Source organism: Hibiscus syriacus, unplaced genomic scaffold, assembly GCF_006381635.1.
Source record: "Hibiscus syriacus cultivar Baekdansim isolate YM2019G1 unplaced genomic scaffold, ASM638163v2 tig00111390_pilon, whole genome shotgun sequence".
Taxonomy (NCBI): Eukaryota; Viridiplantae; Streptophyta; class Magnoliopsida; order Malvales; family Malvaceae; genus Hibiscus; species Hibiscus syriacus.
In genome coordinates this window covers 755,997-766,674 of record NW_024063077.1, presented here as the reverse complement: position 1 = coordinate 766,674, position 10,678 = coordinate 755,997, and the positions used below count along the sequence as shown (strand labels likewise).

At 31.1% G+C, this 10,678-nt stretch overlaps 1 long non-coding RNA gene across 1 annotated transcript; it reads right to left on the bottom strand.

Annotated features, from left to right (window-relative positions):
* Positions 1-3,764: 3,764 nt before the first annotated feature.
* LOC120160081 lies at positions 3,765-6,175 on the bottom strand. The gene is made up of 6 exons (XR_005519405.1): positions 5,903-6,175; positions 5,644-5,730; positions 5,423-5,506; positions 4,906-5,334; positions 4,533-4,576; positions 3,765-4,320 (listed from the first exon to the last, which is right to left on the bottom strand). It is a non-coding gene; the product is annotated as an uncharacterized LOC120160081 (long non-coding RNA).
* Between the last annotated feature and the right edge of the window lie 4,503 nt (positions 6,176-10,678).

Here is a 10,678-nt window from a genome sequence, read left to right as displayed (position 1 = left end):
AATGGGGCTAGGGTTATTTGGGATCCCTTAAAGGGATGTATATTTGTGAATCAAAACGGCGTCGATTTGAACTCTAGGGAACCCAGCAGTTTAGCGCTTAGGTAAATCGCGTGAGGGGTTCTCAGGCCTTGTAATATTTTATTTTAGTCACTAAATACAGTTTTTTCGTTTTTATCTTATTTTCTTTATGTTCTATTTTAGCCCAATTTCGTGATTTATGAATTTTATGATTTTGTCTTCTAATTTTACTCATGTTTTATTTTGGTCCTTGAGCTTAGTTGTTTTGAGTTTACGCTTGTTTACACATTGGATATGTTATTTTTGAATTGTTCATTTTAATTCTTGCTTGTATTAGATGTTGTTATGAATGATGTTGTTTATTAGCATATTTAGTCCTTACTCTTTTGTCATGTATTGATTTAATCCTCATTTCAAAATGGTTCAAATGTGTTTTAATCCCTATACTTTTCATTGTCTTATTTTTTATATATATGCACATTTATAGATATTTATTTACGAAACATATTATTTTGTATAAATATATTTATTTTATTTATCTTATTTTTTAACTACTATATATATATACATATATTTTGTATTATATATATATATATATAATATAATTATTTCTATCCTAAGCTAAAATATATGTAAATAGATAAAATTTATATGTTACTTTTTATGATTTTTTTAAACTTATACATGTATACTATATTACTAATTTTTTCTATTCAATCGCAATATACTTTAATAAATAATATTTTATACGTATATTTTCATTATATTATTATTTTGTGCATGTTATGTATATAAATGAGTAATTTGGTGCATATTGGCTTAGGTTCTATTTTAAGTTAGTTTGTATGACAACCTCATGAGCATTTCTCGACTCAAATCAAAATAATTAGACTAAGGGTAATATTCGTTCATTTTGATATTGTCGTAGAGTGACTGCCTTAACGTATAAAAACGATCATTTTAGAATGAAAATCTATCCTGTTAAGTGACACGAATTAAATCAAATCTATTTTAAAATTTGGGGATTGGGAAAAAGATCCTATTCTTTTAATTAAATTCACATAGAAAAGATTGTTAGATCGAATCTAAAGTCTCATCTCGATGTGTTTAAATAATTGAATATCCTTATTCTCATTAAATATTGGTAAAATAAATAATTAATTATACTTGCTTGATGTATGCTTTTAATTTGTTATATTTTTGCATGTATTTTCCAATGAGTTTTCAAAATAACAACAATCGAATGGATATTGATAATAATAATATATTTTCATTTCAGTTGGAGTAATAAATGGATGCTTTAAGGCATGAGAGGTCATTTATTCTCGATTGAAAATAATTCGATATTATCGTTTTCTCTCGAATCAATTAGTGATATATCTTTATTTCGATTGGAGCAATAAATGACTGCTTTAAGGTATAAGAGGTCATTTATTCTCGATTGGAAATCATTAGATATTATTGTTTTCACTCGAATCGATATTGAATTTTAAGACGAAATAGTAATATCTCTTCATTTCGATTGGAGTAATAAATGATTGCTTTAAGGCATGAGAGGTCATTTATTCTCGATTGGAAATAATTAGATATTATAATTTTCTCTCTTAAAATTATTTTGGGCGTTGTTATCTTGAATTATTAATGAACTTTAGAATGGAATTTTAATATTTCCTTATTTCAATTAGAGTAAGAATCGGCTGCTTTGAGGTATAGAAGGTCGATCCTTCTCAATAGAAAATAATTAAATATTATTGATTTTTGTCTTGAAATTTAAAAGAATATTACTTGTAAGGGATCTTAAATTAAATTAGACTCGAATTCTTAAATTTCATGGCAAATACAACTAATTAATTGACTAGGTACCAATTTAGGGTTCTGTGTGGATGCTAATCCTTCCCCATACGTAACCGACTACCGAACTCAAAATTTGGTCATGCAGACCACAAATTTGTTGTTTCAGTTAAAATAAATCTTTTTTTTAAATGACAAATACTTTTTGGGTGCCCAATCACACCCTAACCAAAGATTGGTGGTGACTCCTCAAACCACATTTTATCATTAACAGATCACTACATTATTTCGAAGCGAGGCCCCCTTTTATTTTTCAGAAACTGTTTCGACAATATTGTTAACCCTAAATAATAAACATTGCCTTATAATTTTAAAAGCATGTCATGCAAGCAAACAAGAAGTTGTTAGCCATAAAGTATAATTCTTAATATATTTTAAGAATATAATCATATAATAATTTATCATGAATTAGTAACGAAATTAGTAAAATAAATCTAGGGTAAACAAAGCAAATAGTCTCTTTTGTTTATGGTCTACCCGACTTTGATCACCGATTTAAAAATTAAGGGTAAATAATCTCTAACATTATCGGTCCATCTAATTTAAGTTCATCTGCCCTTAATCCTTAACGAATATGTGACATAACTGAGGGATTAAAACAAAATGGGAGTTAATGGTTGAGGGACTAAAATTGAATGGATGGGTAGCATTAGGGACTAAAATTGAATGGATTGATAATATTAGGGACTATGTACCCTTAATTTTTAAATTAGTGATCAAAGTCGGTCAGACCTAAAATAAATTCGCATAGTCTACCCTTAAATCTATTAAATGATTTGATAAATCAAAGCCCGACGAAAGTGAAGACAATTCAATCTCATACGATGCGATGGATTCTTAAAATCTTAATTTTTTCTATTTTTCTAATAATTAACCTAAAATTTTATTCGAAACAATTTGGAAATAATATTCCGAAAAAGCAAAAATTACCCCTTAATTTATTCTCCTAATTACTAATACCACAATGTACTAAATTATGTACTATGTTAGTTAAGGCCTAATCTAAGTAAAGAACTAATTATGAATTTTAAAGGACCTAATGTACTAATTCTAAAATTAAAGATCTAATAATAATCTTATATTTAATTTAAATAATTTTAAATACTAATCAAATAATTAAAATAACATTTTACTACAGCAAAACATGTTTTTTGTTGTGTTTTAAGCTCTATATCTACGTTTTTAAGCGCAATTAAAACCAACATCGTAACAATTAGCGACGCTTTTTAATAGAAAATGCCACAAAAGATCAAGCTCTATAGCATCATTTTTAAGAAAAATATTATTAATTATCTTGTCTTTAATGATATTTGTTTTCTCAAACGCCGTTATATGTTATGAATTAGAGGAATTTTTGGTAAAAAAAACCGTAATTAACTATGTATATAGTGACGCTTTTCTTTGCAAACGCCGCAAATGTGTACACTATTAGTGGTGTTTTCTTCACAAAATGTTGCAAAATAACATGACTTTTGGTAGCTTTTATTTACAAATGTCACTATGTTTAATTGATTTCACATATATCATTTTCTACTATATATTACCCAAATTTAATATCTTGTAGCATTATCTGATAACAATAAACTTTAAATTTAATTATGACACAAATTATTTTTAAAAATAAATCAAAATTTATAAAATTAAAATGAAATGTGACATAGTTCAACATTGTTCACTAGAATTTAGTCTAGGTTCTTTCTCTTTCAATTAAAAACACATTGTTCACTAGAATAAAAAAAATATTATTCTCGTGGCAATTTTGAGCATTGATATGCATCTTCAGTTGATTCTTTTTATCAAGAACATACCTTCAATTCAAACAACAGTGAAAATAACGGATTCAAGGACAAAATATTAGGAGATAAGTTGGAAGAAAAAAATGATAGGGTCTAGCTTTTACAGTAAGAAATTGTTCTTACCAGCCATCTAGAGGACTCTGAGAAGAAATAAAGCCCCAAAATCATAATTGCACATGGACACAATGACTAAAGTATTGTTTCTAATTTGAAAATTTTCTTTCCATAAACACAATGCACTAAACTAACTTACTAGTTAAAGCCACTGTTCTCTGAGAAACTAATGCTCCTACTGTATATGCCACCAGCAGACCAGAGGCAATGGCAACCTGACATAATATCGATTTCGTAAAGCTATGTTAATTAGGAAGAAGGTGCGAATGTGCCTGATACGAGTGACGGACTTGAATGCTTCGAGAAAAAAAAGAATTTGATATATATACACACATAAAGTCCCTGATGTATCGTTAATAAAGCCCCTCTAAGGTTTGTTGGGGTTATCTTAGCAATGAAAACCGACACCAATGAAACCAGGGACTTAAAGAGGGATATATATACACACACACACACAATACCATAATCTCAATTAGCTTACCAAACCTGAATGATTTATCTTTGCACATTCATTATCAGGGAACATGATCACATAAAGTCCCTGCAAAATTTTACCACAAGATTGGAGATCCTCTCAGTGCATTACTAGTAAGCCTTCAAAAGGAATGCAATTGAGTACAAAAATCATAAGAAAATACTAATATAAAGTTTTCATACTATATTTTAACTTGGAGTCATTTAAATTTTGAATCATGAACTTTATCAAGCATTGCCGGTTTCATCCATTTAGCAACGCTAGAGAAGTTAACTGACCTGGCCAGCTGCAGATGCATGATTTGTATTCAGGATCGCATTGACTTCAACATGACAAACGTAACAAAAATAGATTATTCAAATTAAGTATTGAACTTAAGTATAAAGGACACATGCAATCAATGACAAGAATTATTTTAGATTCGATGAAACTAGAAGCAGCTAACTCATATTCTAGGCATACAATTTGATCAAATCACAAATCAAGATTCGTAAAAGATCAGGGAAACATGGTATTCACGGATACTTTGTTTCCAATGGATCCCCAGATTTGGACATCTGAGACGTCATTAAAAGGACAAATTTATTACAGGATCTAGGCCTTAAAAATGATGGAACTTTGAAGCTTATGCATTAATAACATAAATCAAACCTTTTCCCAAGGAAGCTTGTCATCAGAACAAACTCTCGGGAACCCATTATAGCCGTGCCTGAAAAAAAAAAGGAACTAGAATCCATAAACAATGCCTGCCTTTATTTCTAACTTCAACTCTTACGATTGCAATTCAAGCAAAAATCTTACCAAGTATTATACCGTTTTGACTCACCAAGCATGCACCAACCCAAAAAAACAAATCAAAACAAAACAAATACTAAAATCAAAGTTCTTAGTTTTAACATAGTTTTTCAAACAAACATGCCAACTGCAAAATTAAGCACTTCGGGTAGCTACGATTATACATGATTGAATGCAAAATTGAAACCACTTAGCAAAAAAATTATGACCTGCCAGTATGGGTCTTTGGATCTCTTAGCAGATAAGAATGCAATTGTCATAAAATAGTCATCCCATGACATATATCTGCAACAAAACACAAATTACCCATTTTTTAAAATAAAAGTAGATGAGATTTTTAGCCAAGAATACAAATTACAAGTATTTTACTAACCCTTTGCGCTTCGAAGGGTCGAAAGGATCCTGAGAATCGGCCATATTCACTTTCCTAGTGAAACTTCACCCTGAAGCCCTTAACCTGTAAAACAATAGAAACCATGTAACAGAATACAACTATATTCAGTTTTTCCTAGTCCAAAAACATGTCGGACATAGATATCGGCACCAGAGAAAAATGAAAGAGTTTAAGCAACATTGAATTGAAATTGCTCCCACTTGCAATTTTCTTCTTTGCAGCTGCTTCCTACAGGCTCGTGGTCTCCCAGATGAAGATAAAAAAAATGAGATTTTATGATCAAGTTTCTGCAAAGGAATTTTTACAGAAATTGCAGTTACAAGGAGAGCTCATAAAATCAATTGATATGCATAAAAAGCATCTCATTTGTAATATCATTAGACAAAATCATAATCTGAAAACCAACAATATATAATTAATGATCGAAGAAGCAAACCAAAAACAACAATTAAATGTTACCAGAAATAAATGATTATGTTGAACGACTAGATTGAAGAAAAAACCAGATTGAACCAGAAACCAAAAACAAGAAATCGCAAAGGTGAAACGAGACGACAAAGAAGAAATCGACGATGCTAGAGGCAAGGATGGCTGGGTTGACTCGAAACAGTGAGGAGATCTTGATTAGTGTGACGGTGAAGGCCACGACAGCCGTTGAATAGCGACAACAGCTTCGTGGGTTTGGGTAAACGTGCGGAAACCTTTGAGGAAGGTAAATAAAAAAAAAGATGAAAAGGGCTAAAGGGTTTGGGATGATAAAAGATTAAAAGCTTAAAAGCGTTTGTATTTTAAAAAAAAGGGTAAAGTATAGTAATGGTCACTAAATTTTTTTAAATCTTTTATTTAGATCTCTCAACTTTTAAAACATGCTATACAGTCCCTCAATATTTAGTCCGTTTGCAATATGGTCACCCAACATTTAGTCAATTTGCAATATGGTCCCTGATATAACTGTTGGAAGACCATATTGCAAACGAACTAAATGTTGGGGGACTTTATTGCAAGTTTCAAAAGTTGAGGGACCTAAATGAAATCTTTAGAAAAGTTTAGGTCCCCCAACTTTTGAAACTTGCAATAAAGTCCCCCAACATTTAGTTCATTTGTAATATGGTCCCCCAACAGTTATATCAGGGATCATATTACAAACTGACTAAATATTGGGGGACTGTATTGCAAGTTTTAAAAGTTGAGGGACCTAAATGAAAACTTTAAAAAAGTTTAGTGACCATTACTATACTTTACCCTTAAAAACCACTACTACAGTGACCTGTTGTAGCATTTGTTTAAAAAAAGACCATAAAAGACGAGGCTATAGTGACGTTTTTGGAAAAATGTCGCTAATGTTATCATTTTGTGGGGATTGGGATTTAAACGTCATTATATTATAAAATTAACGGCGTTTATTCTCAAAACTTTGTTACAAACCTATTTTGTTATAGTGTTTGGGCAAAAACATAGACTATTTTAAGTTACTCTCCTAATTTATTTCATTAAAGTACATAATTAAAATAAATCTAGAATCTTAGGGTTTAATCTAAATTAGAAACTAACCTAAGACTAATATTTAACATCAAGAAAATAAAGGAAGAAAAATTAAAAGAAATTAAAATAATTAACAAGGATTAAATTGCATTAAAAATAAATTCATATGCCAAATTATAAATAGCATGAACCAATGGACTATCCAAAGGAACAAACTAAATTCATGGAAAACTAGGGAGGATTGATGCTATAACACCCTCTACATGGCTCAGTTGAAAATTGGATCGAAGATTAAATCAGAGATTGAAAATTTGATTCAAACAAACATTTCCAAACATTTAATGATACACATGAATTTCATAGCCAAATCATGAATTAATAACCATTATTAAACAATTCCCAAGGTAGTTTTTTTATTAAGAACAAAATCATATATTTCCATAACATTAAGGGCTAAATTGTAATAATTCATAGTTAAAGGACTAAACTATAAATATAAAAATTATAAGGGTGATTCAAAATATTCATTTTTAATATATGTTTTTCTATTAATCAATTTTTCTTCCAAAAATATCAATTTCAAAAACAAAACGGCGATTGAATCAGACATCAAATGACAAAGTTATGAATTAAGGACTAAAATGCAAAGTTTCAAAATTCATGGCTTGGTAACATAGTAGAGATATGGTATCGATACAAGATACCCAATTTCAATACTAAATGCTTATTTCAATACTAAAAATCATTCTGGAATCACTGTTATCGATACTGAAGGTCGGGTTTCGATACTAAAACCCTTAACTACTTACCACTTCACCTAGCAATTCAAATTATCAATATTTAACATCAAATTGCCCTCAACATGCATTTTTAACCCAACACACAACTAAATGCATGGTTCTACATGTTCTTAACTTGTTACTAATCATATTTATTCAATTTACCATACATTTTAAGTACCAAATCATCATTAAAGATGATAATATCATGAACACCATCAAATTGAATCTATTTATCATATGTGACCATCCAAACCAAATCAACACATCGAAACATGTCATCATAATCATATCCATTCAAATCATTTTCAGCTTAACATGCTAAACCTTAACATACTTATATATACTTAAAACATGTATAATTAAGCTAGGATGACATATGAATATATTTACAAAACTTTTACACATCTAAATGCATATGCCACAATCTATGAGAGTAAACAAAACATCATTTACATTGGTTTAGGAATGAGTGAATTGCAACCTTTAGATACTATCACAAACTATCGAGCTTGATTTCCTGAAATGTTAAACCAATGATATGTAAGTTTATTTAGCTTAGTAAGGTAGTATCATGATGCAAAGCAAATAACATGACATTGAAAATTTATTTGTAACATGCTAGAATGGCAATTAAACATATAATGAACATATCACATTATATCACTTTATAGCAACAACTTATATCATGAATCATAATTTATCCCATTGGATTTATAAGCAGATATGGATATCTGAATCTTCTACATATTGTCAAATAACTAAGAATGGACTCCCTACAACATCGTCAATGACCAATAACTTTCCTCCAATATCGTCAACTAAGAATATTAATCCATGGATTATAATTCCAACCTCGACGTGAGCTCAAATAGATTCTATGGTATGCCAATTGTATCCAACCTAAACTTATCATCCAAGCCAATACTTACTTTTAGCTTATCATAATCATGTCTTAACATGGCTTACCAAGTGAGCCTTAGCTCCTTTACATAAATTGTTATTAAACATGTTTTCATATCACATTTTACATTGATTTCATGCTTGTGATTCATATACACAACATAAAAATAGGTTTTTAGTGGCCTTTTTAACGGTGTTTTGATAGTAAACGCTGTTAATTTTATACATATCGTGGTGTTTACAACCAAAACACCAAAAAATGGTAACATTAGTAGTGTTTTTTTAAAAACACCACTACAGACTCGTATTTAGTGGTGTTTTCTAAACAAACGACGCAATAATATGCATATATAGTGGCGTTTTTAATTAAACATTGTAATTTCAATACATTTGTAGTGTTTGTAATTACAAATGTTGCAAGTTTTGAGTCTTTTATCATCCTAGACCCTTTATATATTTTTCATCTTTTTTCCTTTACCTATTTTCCTCAAAGGTTTCCCCCACTCTCACTCCCTTTCCTCTACCCTCTGCGACTACCCGAAATTTGCACTTTCTTTCTTTAATTGGAAATACAAAGGGGTTTGAGGAGCTTCATTGCTGGATTTGAAAATCCAATCAGAAATCACAGAGGGGTTTCAGGTTAGTTTTCCAGCATCTCCATGTTAAAGCATAGTTGCATTGCTATGTGCATGTTGCATGGTCAACAACTATAGTAGAAGTGTGTGTGCATGTTGTGCAAGTTAACTTGTAGTTAGTTAGGTTAAATAAGGTTGTTAGAAGCTGTTATCAGGTTGTTAAAGCTATTGTGCAAGTATTCTTGTTGTATAAATGTATTGGTGTACTACTTAGATGCAATGCAAATTCTATCTATTCTTGATAGTCTTTAACTCTTATTGCTTAATTTTCAACATGGTATCAGATGCTGGTGATCTGGTACCGTGGTTGGAGTCCGCTCCGTGTTCTTGTTGTGCGTACAATGACTATATGGCACCTCCGGCCTCTCCACTTTCTGGTGGTGTTGTGAGCAGTTTTGATTACCTTGTAGCTGCTTCGAAAGGGTTTACTAATAAATGGTTGAACGTTGTTTTAGATGATCGAAGTTTTCTGTTATGGAAACAACAAGTGTTGTTAACAGTTAGAAGTCAACGGCTTGAGAAGCTACTTTCTGGTTCGGTTGTTCCTCTACCTGTTACGGTTGTGCTGGATAATGGCACGGTTGATGAAAATGAAGAACATGAAGTCTTTGTTGCTTAAGACAGTGCCTTGGCCTCGTGGCTTTTGTCTACAATCAATCCATCCTTATTGCCACATCTAGTGGGAGGATGAAACAGCTACGCAGGTATAAAAGACCATAAACAAGATTTTTGCTTGTAAATCAACAACAGTAATAATGAATTTGCATTATCAACTCAAAGTTGTTCATCAAGGTGATTCAGGGATGGGGTTTATATTTCTTAAGTTAAAGAAATATCTGATGCGTTAGTATCATGTAGCAGCCCAGTGTCTGATCTTGAACATATTGTGACAAATTTTAATGGTTTGTCAGTAGAGTATAGGATGATATTTACTGTATTGTCAGCCAGTCGTGATGCTTTGACTTTGGAAGGGGTTGTGTCTGTGCTCATTGATACTGAGACTCAGCAGAAAAATTTAGTAGGTTTGATAATATGACAATGGCTGTTAATGTAGTACAAGTAAATAATCCTATGGATAATAGATCTACTAGGTTCACTCGATAATATCAAGCCACATCAGAAAGGCATATAGCGTATAATAATCAAGCAAGTCGTGGTCGAAGGCGTGCCAATGTTCAGTGTCAGTTGTGTGGCAAGAATGGTCATCTTGTTAATCGGCGTTGGTACAGGTTTGACAAATCTTTTTCAGGTGTAGACGAGTCTGATGTGAGAAGTTCGTTCAAGGAACGAATACCTACAGCTAATGTGTGCCACTACAGTTCCACTAAGAGTGCATGTGGGAGTAAAACGGGTGTAAATGCAACTGGTCTAGATAATCAAGAATAACTTATACCACTTGTAAACATGGTTGTAACAAGTTCCTCTCCTGCCTCATG